This window comes from Cebidichthys violaceus, unplaced genomic scaffold, assembly GCF_023349555.1.
Source record: "Cebidichthys violaceus isolate CVI_PGR_0920_01 unplaced genomic scaffold, fCebVio1.0.p SCAF_22, whole genome shotgun sequence".
NCBI lineage: Eukaryota > Metazoa > Chordata > Actinopteri > Perciformes > Stichaeidae > Cebidichthys > Cebidichthys violaceus.
This window is the reverse complement of record NW_027176395.1, coordinates 11,620,868-11,640,940: the sequence shown is the minus strand read 5'-3', so window position 1 is coordinate 11,640,940 and position 20,073 is coordinate 11,620,868.

The following is a 20,073-nucleotide window of genomic DNA, read 5'->3' as shown; positions in this document are numbered from 1 at the left end:
GTAAGCTTCCAGTTTATTGGTCCAGACTGAGATGGAAGAAATTCTTGATCGGCTCTGACGTACAGCCCAACGATTTCTTTTCTTTGTTTTTTTGGTGACTTTTCAAACAGAGAAGCAAACCTTGTTGTTTTGAGACACACACGCAGGTGTTTGTCGCCTCTTACTGAGATCAAAAGGTAAATTCCATCCTTGGGGTGCAAAAGTTCTCCTTTTATCCCGTTATTCTAAACCACCTGCCTGCAAAGTTTTCTCTGAATATTAAATTGCCAAGGAGCTTATCAGACATTAGCAACAACAAAGTCACAACTCCTACATCACCTCTAAAACATCACGTCGTTTCGTACAGTGAAACCTAAAAGACACACTGGAGCACTCTTGACCCCCAAGGGGATTTTGGGGATTAAATGCAGTCGCTTTCATTTCCAACACCTTCCCGACTCTTTCTTATATTTCGTGTCATTTCCTTCCTCTACTCGTCACTTTCTGCTCTCCGATCTGTGTGAGTGAATTCATGCATGTGCGATTTATTCACGCACATACAAAATGTGTGCAAAGATTTCCAACGTGCGCAGACTGCAAAGTCCCTACCTTTCTGTCGTCACAACTGCATGTGTGTGTGTGTATGTATGAGAGAGAATGTGTGTCCTCACTGGTTGGCATGTAATGCGGTAGAGTTTAGGCAGAGTGAATGATCACTCTGTTTATAGGGATTTGATTGCAACCCAGAAACCAGCCCACATTCTCCGTCTGTCAGCTGCCAGCAAGCAGCCTGGCGTCAACATTTTACTCCCTGAAACTCTGCCTTCCTTTCCCCACTGCCTCTCCCTCCTCTCTCCTAATTCTTTTTCCCGCTCCCCTCCCTTTCTCAACAAATGTATTTATTTGTACCCCCCACCCTCCCTCTTTCTCTTTCTGTATGTGCTCTGATTTCCCTGGGAACTCAGCAGCAGCAGCAGCAGCAGCCGAAATATGCCTTCTCTTCTCAAAAAAACAAACATGCCCACTCACTTGAGCACACATGACCACATATATTGTATATATGCACACACAGGCATACCCACATGATTATTCCATGTGGATTACCTGGGAATGAGGACGTCTGGGTGTACTAATTTAAATATTTGTTTACTCCAAGCTCCAAGGCTTCTGTGGTAACAGAAGTTTATGAAACCGAATTAATTATCTGTGCCAGTTCCCCAAGGAAAAGAAAAACACAAGGCTCATCACAAATTTGTACAGAAGATTGAAATGTTAGTCCCCTCCTACCTGAAGCAATGTTGTGTGTCTGCAACTATGTTCTTGGCAAAAATCATGGATGGAGGCACCTCCGGTATCTTTTAGTGTGTGTGTCTGCATGTTTCAATTATTTTTGACTTTCCTCACACACACATTGGTGCTTTCCTTTTGAATAACCAACCATTGGCTCGACGTCCTCTCAGTACATTTGGTAATTGTGTGGAAATTGATCCAAAAATGAAAGTTGAACCGTTGCACTAGACATGATCTGATAGGCACTTAATCTCAATCTTAATCAGTTTACATTTGATGCGTTCGGCTCCAGCTTCCATTGAGGAGGTGCCATTACTTTCCTCCTTTGCAATCCTCCTGTGTATCTCTGTTAATAAAACTGAGGATCTAATAATACTACTGGTACTGTATGCTTCAAACAAACCAGTTAATAAGTGCTTCTCAAACATATGAAGCCTAAAAGTCTAAAGACGTTGCGAAAAGCCTGCGGTCACAGAGAGAAGTTAGACACAATAAACTGTGTGAATGAGGTAAATGGTGCATACTTTAACCTGTATTCAAGGTGTTGCACTCGGTTGTACTCACAAAAAGTGATGGAAGTAGTTGTGTAAACTTGAGACTTTCTCGTCTCTGCACAACTGGGTAATCACTGCATGACGAAAGGTGTGACTCTCCTGGAAAGTTATATTAATTCTCCCGATACCAATATTGGAAAGGTGTGGAGGGAGCGGGTTTCAGATGCTGTTTGACCATCTGACAAGCACTTTGTTTGAAGCATACTGATGCCTTTAAATGACAAAAAATGTCATCAACAAGCAAACTGACATAAAAGTAAATCCCTAAAAGCATCACTTCTTCGGCATTTCTGTCCTCTTGATCTTGTTGCATTTCAAACTCTTCTCTTATCCTTAATAAATCACCATTCATTAACCCATTAAGCTCAAAACTGTACAATTATATATATGGGTATAAACCCCAAATAACAAGTCTTGCGATACCAGACAATGGAAGATCCTTGCCTATCGAATGTCTGGGGATTTCTAAATGCAATGTTGTTGCTATGAATGGAGGTGAGAACAGACTCTAACAAACCTCTGCCCCTTACATGCCCTGGATTCGGACAGACCAATCACAACCGTTTATCTACACTCGTGGTGACGTACGGGGGTGTCATGAGGGGATTACACACTGTTATTGGTCAACGTCGTCTAGGACTTGTCTCCGGGAGGGAGAGAGACATTAATTCTGGAAAAATTAAACATTAAAAAAACATTTTTATTTTTATTTTTAGCAGCAACAGTGAGTGAACTGTCTGTGTGTGTCTGTTAGCACATTAGCAGAGCAGCTATAGAAACAACAGTTCTGTGCATGGGTTTCTGCCACAACATTGTTAACAAGCACACAACTTCACAGCTCTTAGGATGTTCAAAGCATGAATGCAACTGCCAAGGTTTAAAAGCTAAGGCTAGGAAACAATGCGTAATTATGAATCCCACTGCTTTTCTTGGCAAGAACCGCCCTTTGTAGCTGGTTGAAGCCGAGATGGTTTGTTAAGGTTGGGCATTGACCTTGAGTAGTTATAGGGTCAGCAGAGCCTGTCGGTCTGGGCACAGGACCTCCCTGAAGACTTTCAATTGGTTCTACTATGTTATGTTGCTTTTCTTTAACTCTATAATTGTTTCCACCCAGTTTTAGGAACGAAACTAGGGAATCAAATAACTAACCTAATAGTATAAATACAAATGACACTAACACACATGTGGCAGGAGACTAATAATGTTATTTAAACAAAATCATATTATCATCATGATTTGAACTGCCGTCTGTGGATTTACATGTGTCTATACACGTGCTGTGATGTGACTTGGTGTCAGAAAGCTGTATATACAGACAGCGCTTCCACAGTGCTCATGAAACATACACCTCCATCAAGTTCAGGAAGTCCTCTCTCACACAAAAACACACACTCACAGAGAGACCATCATCCACTCCTACTGAGCCAGAAATAAGCACGTATCCGTTCTCCGCTGTCTCAACACAGCATTGATATACGAGTTAGCTGTGATGTGTGAGGTTAAGTACAAAGACAGTTGATGCTGACGGCGGCTCGTGGTGGGCGGGGGGAGGGAGGTTGCAGGTAGGTAGAGAGGGAGAGGTTAGGAGAGTGGGTGTCCTGAATGATTCATACAAGCTACTCCCAGAACCGCTGCTTCTGTACTCAACACCAGCAGTGGGATATGGTAGCGTCTATTGATGTAAAGAGTTTCTTTCTGCTCCCATGTTGGAAAGTTCAAAGTTATTGATTTGGCCAGAGAACTCACTCAGAGTAGGTGTTCCAGATACCTGGCCCACCAGCTCATTTTATTTTTACGCAGCAAAAGAGCACCATCACTCCGCCCGCGTGGTGGGACATCGCAAAGAAACTCTTCTCCCTCGGATCTCCTGCTTTGTTTCTATTCATCTACGTTGTTTACCACCTTTGCTGGCCTTTCTTGCTCTTGTTCTCCCTGCTCCCTCCTTCCAAGACCATGTATAGTATGAGATAAAGAGTCAGGTACAGAGGGTAGGCTGGCAGGATCACTGTTTATGGACGTTTGAGCCCAGTCTCTGAGAAAGGTAATTTCACGCTTGGTGGCTCTGACTCTTTCCCAACGTTGTCCCTGTGATTAATTAGGCTTTTTAAACGAACAAACCAGGAGCCAGGTGAAGATGTTAATTATCCCACTGTTATGCAGATAGAATAAAGTCATGGCCCTGCATACACATACAATACACAAAGGTTACATCTACACTTACATACAAATCAAAAATAAAAGATCAAAAAACAGTCTTCAAATCCTCACCCCAAGCAATTTTATATCATTAGGTAAATGGAAATGATACTGCACTGACTAAAACAATAACAGTAATGATCCAGACACACACTAGAGAGTGCAAGATCTGAGCTATCCAAAGAGACAAACAAGCATATAAGTGTTCTTTTATAACAGAGACTGAAAACCTGAATCATCCACTCACAGTCATCCTCATTATATAACAACCATTGATATATCTGTCTGGGTTGTTGCACTCTGTTTGAAATGGGAAAAATATGGATCCTGTGGGTTGCCCTGTAATTCTTTCTAGGAAAGGAGTGACATTCTCTTCATTAGTTTTGTGTGCCATTTCCGTCTTTTGTTTCTGCTTGTTTAGTTTCTATTTCTATAGTGTATGTTTAAGTCAAACTGATAACATCATCCCTCACACATCCAAAGCTGACGCCAGAGAGGTACCTAGAGCGTCATAGTTTGAAGCTTAGGGCCACTGACCGAGCATCAGTATTTGACGAGCTGGGAGTGACAATGTGTTGGTTTCTTCTGCCTTCGCTGTGCAGCGTGCTGTACATGATTCCAATAAAGCCTTAACTGGAAACAACTGTGAAACAGTGACAACATTATTGAACAACAAATTCAATGATAGAGATTACAAATAAGAAAAAGAAGAGATACGTTGAACAAGACTTAAACCACAAGTGGTGTTTAAAACTAACTAAAACTGGAATAGACGAAAAGTAAAGACTAACTGTCAAATTACTTACAATGTCCCGATGGCTGCAGGAAAGAAAGTAAAAGATCAACATTTAAGTTTCCCTGTGGAGTTTTTTACCTCTAGTAGCACCATGGAGCTGTTTTTCTATGCGTGGGTCCCTGTTATTATATATAATATTCCACTAATCTGCAGGTTACTATAACATGCCAAGATATGCCGTGTTTTGTCCCCGACTGCAACAACAAAGCGTTTTTAATTCTCTGTCACTCAGATTCCTGATTCTCCTCCATTGCAATAGGGGATGAAGACTCATGGGAACTGTAGTAGTTAGAGCCATCCGCCATGCCAAGCTGATGGAAAATAACCTAATTTTGGATAATCTTTGATCCAAAATCCAACGATGCAATGTCTTTACAGAGGGGACATTTTACCATTGTCTAAAACTATTGTCTATTGCATAGGGAGTAGTGAATGAGTTAATGAGGGAGTGATTTCAGACACAGCCAAAATGTAACCTATTTTCCTAGAGTTCACTTATAAATATTCACTTCAGAGATATTCTCTCATGTCAGCGCTATAGTTTTCTCACAGGTGTCAGTTTTATTATAAAACAAAAGTTTCTTTTTGAGACTAAACTGTTGTAATGAAAGTACAGTATTCATGACTTCTTTCTAACTTTGTGTTTGTCGAGAGTATAGCGCATGGGAGTTAAAATTTGAATCCATACACCAAAACTTAAAGGAATGAACACAGCTTTAATGAGCAGGTTCTCTGATAGTCTCAATCATTCTCACCGTGCATCTCTTAGAAACATAAATGTAGGTCTTTCATAGCACAGCTGCAAGTTAACCACGATATTTTCCTTTTTGGTGTGTTAAATTAACTAACAACATGTTAATGCTGTTGATCCAGCCACATAAAGCGACCTTTCATGACGAGTCCAGCTGGTGGTGATGTGTTGTTTGAAGTGTGAGTCTGTCTCTCTCAGTGTGAACTAGCAGCAAGCAGACATCAGACAACCTATTAAAGACTCAATTAGACCGCCTGAATATTGGATTCCTGTGGTTATCTGTCCTATTGAAATACCATTACAGAGAGACAGAGAGGGGGAAAACGAGAGATAAAGAGCAGAAGATAGAGACAAACATGCAGAGGCGAAGAGAGAGACAGAGAGAGAAACAGATAAAGACACAGAGGGGGAGGCTGAATGAAGTGCCTCTGGCATCAAAGAATGATTAGAGCTCGGCCAACATAATGTGATCTCTCACACACATAAGTTATGGCCTCGGTTTTTCTCATGTCGCAGTACAAAAGCTGACATTACAGATAGCTGGCTGGTAATCCAGTAATGCACCGTTAAGAACGAGTCTTTCAATTCAATAAAAGCCTCGCGGATGTATTTTGATGACTTATAACAAATGACTTTCATGAGAAAAAGCTTAAACATGTGCAGCACATTCTGTCGCAGTGAAGAAAAATGTGAATTTAATATCAACACTAATAGGAATATGTATTTTCAGAGCTCTTTATTTTGCAGAGTAGAGGTGTCTGTCTTTGTCACTCCTTCTCGCTGCTTTTCGTCTGCTCACTTTGTTTCTATTTCTGCCCCCTAATTACCGGCAGTCTATCACTCTTTCCTCACTCTGTTGTGTCGCACTCCCCTGTGGACTTTTTCATGTTTTATTGTTTTACAACACTGAATTACAATAGATGTCTAAAAATGACAAAGTGAAAATAAATAATCTACAATCTGATTTAAATGAGGTGCAAATTTAAAACACAAAATAATTAGTCGCATGAATATTCGCACCATATTTAGTTGTTACATTGAAGCTTTAACAATTTCTGGATCAGACTGAGGCCTGGGGGCCCATTACAGAAACTTTCTATCTTGAGTCTGTCATTCAGTCTTATCTCAATTTAGGATGACATTTAGGATTTTTGGTTTTACAGACACATGTTTCCTAACTGCTGTTTAGGAAAAAGTCCTGTTTTATATAGGAGAGGAACCATCCCTAAGTTAGGGTGGCATAGACCCTGTCCTAAATTCAAAATAACTGCCAAAATTTGCAGCAGCCCTGTTGTTATGTCTGTATGGCAATAAGGTTAGGGAACAACGTGAACACCAAAATGTAATGATTGAAAGACTATTAAAACCACATGATGACTCTTCAAATTTCCCGGACCATATATTATTAGGTATATATCGATATTTTATTAACGTGCTACGCCCAAAAAGGTGGAGTTTTCTTTCCTCCACCTCCACGATTAGTGCCTCCGACTTCTCATATATATCTAAAATTAACCGCCTGTCTGTTTTTTGTTGCAGAGAAGAATCCCCACAGCGCCATGCTTCAGCCACCACCATGGTGTTGTTTACAATGACCTCGTTAAGGTTATGCAACGTTCTTCTTCATCAGCAACAAACATGCCGTTAAAGTAAATGGAACGATTGTGGTCACACTTTAAAAAAAAAAAAAAGTCTGTGTTTTGTTGACCCTCGATTCCGCCCGACCCCCTCCCGACGTTTTGTCGGCCTATGACGCCACCTGACTTTGCGCGATCAAATTTTTCTGTTGAGCCTCTTTGGAAGTTCTTGAGCCTCTGTGTTTGTGCTATTCCAAGTATGGAGCTTAGCCATTTAGTGAAGGCATTGAATTATTGACATCATCTGCTTCATCCATGCACAATCAAAAGCTCATTCATCAGCTGTTTGTTATCATATCATGTATCAGCTCATTTATGTTACACAGGAACAACAACACGTGTCACTCGCTACCCGATTCTTTCATCCTGCCTGATCGGTATACTGCATATGTACAACCCTCAAAAGAGATGAGAAAGAAGCAAAATGGCTCCCTTGTTAGCTACTTCCAACATCAGCTGCGAAAAAAAAAGAAGCAATTACTGTGTACAAAATTGATGATTGAAGTATCTACCAAGTGAGCCATCACACTTTCTCTGTTGAGAGTTGCACATGCACAGTACCAATCAGTCAAGTGCTAACGGAGAGTGTAACGTTAGCCAGAGCTAGTTTAATGTCAGCAGTTTGACTATGTTTTATAAAGGAAAAAATATGTGTTTGTGTGTATTTGCTGCAGCGGCTCCTTGGCAGCTCTCACTCCTTCTTTGGAGGCAGACCATTCAATTTGCAAATTATCATGACAGAAATCGCCCCAAACCACGCTGCAAGTCTGGGTTGTCTTTTCCAGTTTATCTTCTGGATCCAGAATAAGGTCTCAAGCAAACCTCTGTCCCAGGGAGGGGGAAAACTTTCATGCATACCAGCGCACACACGGCTCGCCCTCTCCGAGATGTCGTCGGTCACAGTATCTAACAAAAGCTGACTTTCATTACAGCAGAATGATTCCGTTCCATTTGAGCAAAGGCACCACCAGTCAGTGTTTGCTTTCGGCAGCTCAGGTTCTGGAGGGTCCCCGCTGGTCCTATCCTCCCCACTATAGCACACACAAGCGGCCTCTCTCAGGCTGAATAAGGCTGAATATCCAGTCAGCCAAAACAATGTAAAATGTACACTTAAAAAAAAAATACTCGTATTTTGGGATGCCATATTCTCTGTTGGAAACGTAACACAAGAAAAGAGAACGAGGACGTTTTTGAGAGACATTGCGCCCCGCAGATACCAAAGCTGAAGTAGCACTGTAGTCCTTGCTTCTGACGACGTCACCGGAAGCAGGAATAACATGCAGATATTGCAGCTGCGCCCCAGAGACACAGAGAAAATTGACAAGAACTGTAGGAGTTTTTCACACTATGTCTCGAGCTCAGATAGGTGGAGATGAGGTTTGAAAATTTGATTATTTCCCTTTCAGGGTGAAGCTGCAGAATCTGCTCAGAGGACTTCCATTTTTTTCGAGTCTTTTTCCACCAAATTTTCAACCATTTGCTATAAATGTTCAGGTCCTTAACATAAGTATCTCTGACTGAAGTAGCAGTGGGTGTAATGGTCAGAGCATTTCTGAGTCTCTGGCATGCTTTCTGGCAATAGCTAAAAGTAACTACGGTTGACCTTACTGTACTCTACGGGATGTTCAGTGCCTTGGAATTGGTCTTGTATCCTTCCCCTGACTGGTACTCTTTCACTCACAGTGTGATATTTTTGATATGTTCATTTGACCTTTTGATCTAGTTGTTTGCAGGAAATGTACTCACTAGGTGTTGGACACTCTTGACAGTTTTACACACAGTTGATCTTCATGCATCATATACGGCCTCTGAAAACAATGGCTGCTGCACCAGTAATGATTCAAGTTTATCACAGTAATGAGTAAATACTTATTCAATAATGTATTTCCTGTTTTTAAATTGTACTTCATGTAGTGCAAATTACAGATATTTGTTTTCAGTGACATTAAATAGTCTTCTAATAGGTTTTCTATAAGAATAAAACAAAAACAAAGTTCAAAGGAGGACACACACCAGTAGTTTACAGTTCTTCAGGACTCTCAACCTTTTCACTCTCCCTCTCGTCTCTTCCCCTCCTGCCCCCATGCATTACCACATTAAGGCTTCCTTGTTCCTATAGCAACCCGTCCTCATCTCTCTATCAGGGTGTATATACATAGCCAGTCTCCAGGGTATTCGTTCTCCAGCTCAGCAAAAGATATTAGCAATTATGTGCTTGTTAGGAGTGAGCTGGAGATAAGAAAGATGTGTCTTGTGTCTGATTACTTTTGCTCTGTGTTCCTGGGAGAGACGCCCGGGAGTCCTCCGGGGGGGACAGCACCAAACCCCCTCTGCTAATCTAGTCAGGGCCCTGGTGGAAATATTGCACTTTTGCTTGTATTGGATTATTCATGCATGAAACATTGAGTAAATGGGAATGTGGGAAGAGCTCTTATGTGAGGTAATAGTGGCGAACATTAAGCACCCCCAGCCTCTTAATGTCTTTTTATTCCCTCTTTGGACAGTTTGAACAGGTATTTATGGGCATGGATACCTCCCATGCTGCATTGTGCGGCAAATGCTTGACAAGAGAGTTTTGGTGCAAATCAAACCTTCGATGTGGGTAAGGTTTTTTGGGGGATTTTGGTAAAAATGTCAAGGTCAGTACCTCACTTTGAGTGCTCACAATAATCCCCCACATGCACATAAACCATCTCAGCCTGTGCTATGTGTTGATGAGACAGGAGCATGAGGGCTGTATGTGCATCCCTAATGTAATTCCATCTCACCAGATGGCCTATTTTGCAAAAACACCATTTTTTTTTAACTCTTCCCCCATCTCTGCTCATCCTCTCCTTCATTCCTCCTCCTCCTGCACCTCTTGTAGTCTTTCTCTCTTCCGCTCCATCCCTCACATTCACATCCTTTTTTTTTTTTTTTTCTCCGTCTCGATTTCCCTTGTATTTTACATCTGTGGCTTCTACTAACACTTTCATTCCTCTACTTTGGTAGATTTTTTTGTTTTGTTCCCTCTCACTTTCACTTCCCTTTCTCTTCCCCATCATCTGATCCTAAGCAGCACTCATTATCATCAATCAATGGCTGAGGTTCTTACACAGCAACTCTGGCTCCAGTCAAGTATTCTGCAATGCTGATCCGCTCACTCACACACACAGAAACGCATGCTGAGGCCACAGCTCTGCTGCTATGTCTGTGGCTGTTTGATCAGTCAGATGGCGTGTGTGTCAGACATTAGGCTGACATGTTTCCTATGCTCAGGGCTTTCCTCCACAGGCATGGCGATCACAAAAGCTCATTTGATTGAATCGATGCTGCGGGCTCGTAGCGCAGGGCCCGGCTGAGTGACGGCCAGGCTGATTATAATGCACTGCAGCATGTGTCAAACATGCCAGCAACACATTGGGCTGCATTCCAAAACTGGGGATACTGTACTCCCCCCCTGTCCACTTTACCTGCTGCCCTTGAGCAAACACCCACATCAGAGCTGATCATCAAAGAGCCAGTCAGGAAGAATTGCCTGTCAGGGTGTTTTCTGTTCCCCGCCTCATCATCGAAAAGGACCATTAGGGTTGTAGCGTCAAGGGTACAGTGAAGGAGGTTTTTGTTTTGGATCGCAGCCATGCAGCAGAGTATTCAGAGGAGCTGGGGATTTAAATCACTTTCCATTACAGAGCACAGCAAGGCAAGGGATAAACCCAGGTTTACCTTTTTTGTTGTTTCTCATTTTCTGAGCATTATGACTCCAAAATATGTTCTGGTGGCATTAAACTAAAAAAAAAATTATAAAAAGGAGACTCCTGTGTTTTTTCTCTAATTTTAGTTCGCTCAGGAGATTTCCAAAATAAATGTGGTGCTGTCATGGTTAAGTTTTGAATGTGAGCTCCTTTCCTCCATATCCCCGCTGAATTTATTCTTACTAAGCTATGCACAAGTGCTGATTTATTTTTGTTTTCAGACTCAACCAGCAAAATAAAATCAGATGTACATTGTCTGCAGATTTCATATCTTTAAAAAAAAGCTCCAATCTTCATGCAGACTGTTACTCAGAGTTAAATGCATTTTTCTCCTAACAGCTAAATGTTTGTCTGAGTTGGGATGTTAGCCCTGACGCCTGTCTCTAATCGCCTTCCTTCCTTCCTTCATTAGAGATGCGCATACACCTAGAAAAAACATTGGTTCATTGAACAGGAGCAGAGGGGCACAAAATGTTTTAAGGTCAGCTGTAAAAACTTAGCACAATACTCCCTCCATAAACCAGATTTATTGCTCAACATTTAAAATCCTTGTAATCTAGACCTTCATCAGACCTCTTCCTCACCTCTCCTCATTCACTATTGTTGGTTTCAATTGCTTCCTGGGAGACTTGAGCTCATTTCATACACTGTGCACAACTGTAAGACACTCCTTTTTATTATTATTGCTGGAATTTACACTCTGCAGAGCAAACCAGTCTACTAAGAAATACATTCATGTACTAATAACTTGCTTTGCCAAATACATCTGGGAGAACAGACCTGCCTGGATTATGAATATTAGCAGCATTTCTTTTCAGTCCAGGAAGTGTGACATTTTTACACTGCAGAGTCACAGGATGGTGGTTGGGACAGGGATCGCGAAAAATGTATTATGGTTTGGGTATACTTCATCTTCTGGGTAAATATTGAAAATGTTAAAGCTGCAAATTCTTTTTCTTGAAGGAAGAGCTCAACATTTTGGTAAATATGCTTATTAGTTTTCCTGCTGAGAGTCAGATGAGAAGATTGATACTACTCTAATGGTAGTCTTTTAAATATGAAGATGGAACCAGGGGATGGTTAGCTTAGCTTAGCATAAAGACTGGGGGAACAGGGGGAAAGAGGCTCTGTTCAAAGGTAAAAAAAAAAAAATCTGCCTGCCACCATCTCTAAAACCCAATAAGTAATAAGTCATATCTCGTTTGTTTAATATCCAAAAACGAAAAAGACGCGTTATGGTTTTGCTAATGCAAATTTGTTGTGTATGAACATTTTTAGGCGATAAGATTGCTGTCTCAACATCTCTGCATCACCTGTGAAAATGTGCATGCAGGCACACACACACACACACACACACACACACACACATGCGCAAAATAAAGCCAATCAGTGGAGTCTGTCGTAGCTGACAGTGAAGTAGATAGGCAGTCTCCCTGAAACAGATGAGATGTACACTCAAAGTTCACTCTGAAATCCTTCTCTCTTACTGTCACTCCACATGACTCATCCCATCTCTCTCTTTTTCTCAGACACACCTTAACACAAAAGATGTACACACACACACACACACACACACACACACACAGACACGTCTGTTCCAGAAGTAAAATTTCTGAGAAGCCACAGAGGAATCCATTGTGTTTCCTGCACATCCTTCTCACTGTACCTGGAGACGCTCCCTCATGCCTGAGCCTTTTTAATATTCTCCTTCCTGCCCGTCTCGCCTCTCTCACCGCCTCTCTCCATCTCCTTTATTATATCTAATATAATAGGATAATCGTGTCAGTGACCCTCACTGCTCAAAGTCCTCAAGCGATTATGAAGATGAAACAAAGTGGTTTACATACTGTAATTCTGCTGACCTGTCAACTTGTGTGTGTGTGTGTATGTGTGTGTGTGTGTGTGTGTGTGTGTGTGTGTGTGTGTGTGTGTGTGTGTGTGTGTGTGTGTTTGCGTGCGTGCGTGAATGCTTGTGTTTGTGCGTGGATTACACATACCTGTATTAGCTTTTTTAATGGCACGTAATGTGTGACCTTGTGTCAAAGAGTTATCAGCATTTCCCCAGTTCAGCCAACTTACCTGAATACAAAAGAGGTCTGTTGGACTTGGGAATACAAGCATAGGATTTACCCCCCCCCACCCCACACACGCACGCACACACACACACACACACCCCTCTCTCCCTCTCTCTCCCCCCGGTCTCTCCCTCACAGTGTGTGTGAGAATTAGCAAGGTTGTTTTTCAGCGCTGCATAGTTGCAGGCTATTATAGAAGCAATACCACCCAGGGGATGGAGGCATTATGAGTGTTGGAACAGCTAAGAGCCAAGGAACAGATGAGTTCTCCCCTGGCTGTGTCTCTATTCATGCTTCACACTGCTCCTGTGGGCATTCAGCCTCCACAAACACACACAGGCCTACTGTATAAGGCTATTCTAAGATTTGCCCTATTCCTCCACCCTGCACCTCCAAGACGAATGATGTTTAATAAATTCTCTGGCGTGGGCATGCATGTGTGTTTTCTTAACTAGAGAATGACCCTGGTCACAGTTACGTTGATTATTAAGTGGGATACCATACCAATAGCACATTCTTGAATGAGGATTTTTCAATGAAACCCAAAGAAAAATAATTCTCACATACCTAGTGCCTTATGCTGATAGATTGTGTTTGTTTTGAGATATCCTATTTCCAGATGCTCAGATACTACAGTCTCCAAGAGAACTGAAAGATAACAAAAAACGCTGCAAAAAAACAAAAGAAGGTCCCAGCGGGGGCAGACAAGATGGTATTGGAGAATGAACACACAATCAAAGTTATTTTGCTGTTATTTTAGTACTTAGTTTTTTGTACTTTCACAATATTCTTGCAAATATTTGTTAACACCTATATGAACATGTATGGATTACTGAACGTGCTCAGTGGCCCAAAGTGTCAGGGGCATGGCATTCACCTGCAAAATTGAATTCAAAGAGACACGTACCAACCAGGAAGATACTTTAAATAACCACAAAGACAGGTAGAAAGACTAGAAAGAGACACAAATCAACCAGAAAAAGACACAAAACCACAGAGAGATGTAAGAACAAAAAAGGATGCCTCATGTCAGTCACAGTCTTTCATTCAAGATAATTAGACCGACAATTAATGGATATTGCTCTATATTTTCAATACAAGCTTTTTTTTAACCTTGATCAACTCTAGAATAGTATAATTTCATACATATTGAGTTTTTGAATTGAAACGCTCGAAAGTTGCATACAGGGGAATCTTCCACATCTGAACCTAACTTTAGGAAACAGCCGTCAATGAGCACAACATCAGACCAGTTTGAATCTCTAAAAAAGGCGTGGTCAGTGGTTAAGAGGTCAGGAAACAGGCCAAGAGTTACTATTTTCATTTTTTGAATGTAATTTATCAATACTGTAGTTTGAATGGAGACAGATATCTCCAAACCTGAGAAAAAAACAAACAGTATCTGGACACCACTAAGAGAGAACCAGCGGGTTATTTTTAATGCAATTTGGTTGAGCCAACCTTTTTACTGGACTGTGATTGCCAGCCTTTTTTTTATTAAAGGTTTGATTCACTTGAAAGCCGCATGGACTTATTAGCTTGTCAAGTCTACCCACCCTGTAAATGACCCACGGTTTACCACCCGCAGCTTCAAATACCGTGCAGAAGTAACCACACGACGCACCAACACCTCCTCATCTTACCATATTTTGTCACATTCCATTTGTTTGCTCATAGCATCAACTACAAATGACAGCTGTAAACAACTGGCTCTCCCTCTCTCTCTCTCTCTCTCCCTCTCTCTCTCTCTCTCTCTCTCTCTCTCTCTCTCTCACTAACCTCTGTAGGCTATGAACTAGAGAGGGTATAATTTATCATGAACATGACAAATTACTTTTGGTGGTGTTAAGGAGTGGATTGGTCGGCCGCGTGTGTCTGTGTGTGTGTGTGAGTGTGAGTGTGTGTGTGTGTGTGTGTGTGTGTGTGTGTGAGTGTGAGTGTGTGTGTGTGTGTGTGTGTGTGTGTGTGTGTGTGTGTGTGTGTGTGTGCGTGTGTGTGCGTGTGTGTGTGTGTGTGTGTTTGTGGCACAGGGCCTATAAAATGATATGCAGCATCTTGGCTCTGCAAGATGGAAGGTGTGAACAGACTTGAATTACTGCTTTGTTCTTGATGTGCTGGTGTGTTAAGAACCACTCCAACCACATGCGGTCACAGATCACAATCAGCCCTTACACCGTGCAAATGTGTGTGTGTGTGTGTGTGTGTGTGTGTGTGTGTGTGTGTGTGTGTGTGTGTGTGTGTGTGTGTGTGTGTGTGTGCGTGCGTGCGTGTGTGTGTGTGTGTAAAAATGTTTGTCTATTTGGGTTTAAGTGCCTGAATGTTGTGTGATTTACATCTTGTGTGTGTTTGTTGTGAGTGCATGCATGTATAATGCATTGTTTTGGTACTACTCTGTTTATAGAATTTCTCGCTGTATCTATGGAATTTTGCGACTTCATTTTTCAAATGAACTGAGGGATGAAGTGTTTCCTCACGGGTTGAGAAAATTCCCCATACTTCTAAAAAATGTAAAGCTTTGCACTCCTGTAACTATTGTTGGACAGTTTTAAAAGTACAGCATTAAAACTGACGCAAGGGAACCAGGGATATCATCTTTTATATTCCACACATTCTTCCTCTTTGTAAAAAAACCTGGGGCCTACATTACCCACAATACAACTGACAGTTCATGTGTTGATTTAGGTGTGTGATGCTAGCAGCAGCTAATATAGCTTTGAGCAGCTAGCCTCAAGCAGAGATGAGGAGCGGGCAGCAGATCTTTGGTAAGCCCACTTTTTTCTTACTCCACCCCCCAAATCCTTGTTTTTTCCCCAACGTGTAGTCTTTTTACAAGTTTTCACATGTGCAGACTTCTACGTGTAAAGTCAGTGGACTAACCCTTTAAGCTAAATAAACTGAATTATCTAAATGTGTCATCACAAAGCTAAAAACAACTCATGAAACGGTTTTACTCTGTGTATACATGTCTTTATTAAATATATGCATGTACTCGCACGGTTGAGCCTGTTTGTTATTATTTTCATGCAGATGTTTATCACCTCTTCTCACCCATCGTGTGTTGATCTTTTCCTTGACAACGGGGATGTTTTTGTTTTTGCAGATGTGTCTTTCCATACGGGTGTGTTGAGCTCCATAACAACCAGGAGTCACTCAGCAGAAACTGGCTCTCTTCACTGCCAAAGTAAGCAGTTCTGACCAGATAGGAACAGAACAGAAGCCGGGCCAAAAGGATAATAGGGGCTCTGTGATGATACACAACAACTGGCTTGTATCACCCAGTCAGTCATGCTTTATGTAATGGGAGTTAGATAAGACATTTTCCACTAATAAATCCAACCAGACAAAGAGGAAAAACAATTATATATGATTGACATAACTCTTGCAGTAGTACAGGCAGTGACATACACAACAATGGCAGTAAAATATTACATTCAAAATAGTTTTTGATGTTCTTGTTTTGATGTTCTTGTTTTAGTATGGATCTGCATGCTGAGTTTTTTTGCATGGGGATGGTTTAAACTTTTGACCAGCGTAATGCATAATGCGTGTGGAACTGACTCTGTGGATGAAGAGTTGTTAGATTTAGATAGAGACGGTAGCCAGATAACAAAATTATTACAGCGTTTCTATGGAAACTGCATTGATTTGTACAGGAGTTTGATGTCTCGTTTTTTTTACTTTTCCTTTGTTTTGACATAGTGCAGGTTTCAATACAATGTTTGTTTATGCACAAGGGTCTGCCACTCCAGACAGACCTTTGTACATTAGAGTCTGGCCTGTTTCGGACAGATATTTACAAATTATGTAACATCGGGTTTGGCCTACTTCACATGGTGCTTCAAGCTCTTTTTTAGTCTAACAATAAATACAAATGTTGGACTTACTGTCTGTGTTGGGCTACTTCTTGTTCAGTGCTGCTGGGGTTTGTTATTTAGCCTACGTGACGACACATGAACGTAGCATGTAGGCTATTTTAAGAGGTAAATATGCTTATACAATGAGACTCTATTGTACATACACAAACATTACAAAAGAAAAAAGTTGGTAAAAACAATTATGATTTCACACAATTTCAAAGATGATTGCTATATTATAGTCTGTATAGTTATGATCATGTTGTACTCATCAAAGTAACTGCTGAGATTTTGGAGAGATTGTAAAAAAAAAAAATGTTGGGTTTTTTTTGTCTAGATTGTCTAAACCACATTATTTTGAGGTAAGCCCACCTCACATGGATGTGATTGGTAAAATTTGAACCAGGATGTTGGTCTGTGATGGATGTTTAGAGCAAGCAGTTTAGGTTATAATTTAACGGTGTGCCTTTGTTTTCTTTAGGAGTTTTTTTTATGTTCGTTTGATTACCTCTGTTCCTTCTTTTAGCAACTACGCCATGTTCCCAGATCTCAGCAATCAACTTGGTGAGTACATTTTTTTTGTTATGGCAGAAATCGTGTCCTATTTAAAAATAATATCCAGAATCATCCTTTTGAATTGCATTTACACTACTTTGTGAACTTGTTTATTTCAGTCCAGTTGTTAAACAGGTCTAGCTATGACTGGATCTGCAGATTTGAAACTGCAACAATGTGACTGACTTGCATTGTGTAAAGTGTAAACAGACACTGCTGGGAATGAACTGGATACGAATGGTGAGAGAGAAGAGTTGACTGGAACATGAACACTCTCGCACAGCCACAAACAACTCCCTGCTTCAAATAAATTGCTCTCTCACACACACACATATACACACACACACACAATCACGTGGACAAAAGGTACAAGAAACAATGTATGGAGCCAAACCCCATCAGTACCAGTCGCTTTATCACACAGGCAAAGAAAGAAAAAAATCCAGCAGGAGGACAGGGAAAGCGGAGGAGGATCGATATTCCAATACTCCCCTGTCTGCTCCACTGGCCCCCGACGTTATCCCACATCATCGCAGCGGACACGGAGAAGACAAATGACTCCCATGTCGGGAACATGGGACTGGTGGAGGGGAGGGTGTCATGAAGGGCTGTCAGTTGTGGGCTGATGGGACACAAGATGTACAGTACATCCCTAACATCAGCGCTGACAGTGACGATGTCTTTCCAGATTTGGCGGAGCGAGCGTGCTGCAAAAAAATCAAAGTGACAGGAAAGAGCTTGGGTGTGCTAAAATAATAGGGAAGAAGATTGCCTGCGCGATGCAACTAAAAGCACACGACCCAGAAATGAGGAGACAAATAGACAAACAGGATATACTGCATGTCTTTATCAGCTTGTGTGCCAACGCAGAGAGTGCGCAAATTGCACCGCCTGCCACAAAACCCTCAAGGGACGCGTATATATATATATATATATATATATATATATATATATATATATATATATATATATATACGTGCACGCATACATAGACACATTCATACACACGCGCACAGAGTCAGATCTCTTCCCTGCGGTAGGTCGATAGGTGGTGCAGGTGGGTGACGCAGGTTGGGGGCCTCTACGTGACAGTTCACAGAGTGACAGACTGGTTGGGAAGAAAAGGTGCAGGATTGAGGGAAGACGGATGAAGGGGAGAAACGCTCCCTTTGTACCACAAAGAGCCCTCTGTTGTTTTTGATCTGCACTGACTTCAAAGTGCAAAAGTCTGTTCTTATTCCTGGCAGAACTCCCTCTGTTGCCTTATCACACATCTCATTTGTGGGGCTCCAGACAAACAGACAGCGACACGGGGCGGAGGGCCCTGCTAGATTGAGGTTTGACAAATTAGATTTCGCAGTGATTGATGCTGAATCAACAGCTGAAACAAATTCAAGACAGAAGGCTGGGCTGAGAGAGAGGACGGGATGATGTAAGGGGGGAAGGAAGGAAAGAATTACGGACAGTATTAAGAGAAATAAAAAGAGAGGGTGGAAAAGGGCTTCAAAGAAGAATGTATCACAATATTTATTTCCTTCTCTCATTTCACAAGAACTCAGCCGGGCATTTATTTATTGACAATGTCAGATTGCTGTTGTAATTTGTGGGCCGGGACGCAGGGGCGTTGTGACTGGAACTTGCAATTAGATTCATCGAAGCTTGCGTGTTCGTGTTTGTGTGAGTGTGTGCGTGTGTGTAATTAGAAGTTATTGAAATGTGGGGTCCCTGTAGCCCACCATAACAGCTAAATCAATATTAATCAAAAACACAACTGAATGCATAAAAAATGCAAAGAAAGGGAGGGACAGAAAAAGAAAGACAGAAAGTTGGAGTGAAAGCGAGAAAGATGTGGAGAGGGAAGGATAGAGAAAAAGATGACAGAATCTGAGAAATAGACGACAGCATCATAAAATGGTGAAGATACGATAGAAACAATGAAGACTGCCTGAGTGCATCTGAGGTTTATTTTGTCTTCCACTGCAGATACAATCTGATTGGACTTCAGAATTACCCTTTTTGCTGGAGTTTGGTCACACCGGCTTTTAAAACGTTGAAATTTTGCCAAACAAACAATCACCATTGATCAACAGCAAGTTGTCTTGACATTGCCGACCTTTGAGGGAACAGAGAGCCGGAGTGTCCCAAATGGAGGAATCGTAGCTTATTAGCGAGGTTGCGCCTTCCAGTTTTATATAATTACAATATAAGCTGCTACGACAGCTAGGAGATAAATGAGCCTTTTGAATAAGCTGTGTGCACTTATTGTCCTGATAACAAACTTATTGGTAAAGAGTGCAATTAGTAACTGATGTACAATTGGTCATTTTAAGGGTGAAGTATTCCTTTAACAGCCACCCCTACGAATCTTTACGTCACTTCCTCATCCACACATTTTTCTTTGCCTTTAGTCTCCATCCCCTCCCTTCCTCTTTCCCTGTAGCTCCTACATACTCCCTACACTTGTTTTTGTGTGTGCATGTGTGAGTGTGTCTGTGCGTATGTGAGTGTTGTGTTGCATTTGTGACAGGGCCAACATTACGGCCTGTTTTATAGGGTAGCGGACAGAGTCTCTTTGCCAAGGTCAGGCTGACAGGGTGCATTATGGGAAAGTAATTCACGAGTTTACAATAGAGTGCATTTACACACTCAGTG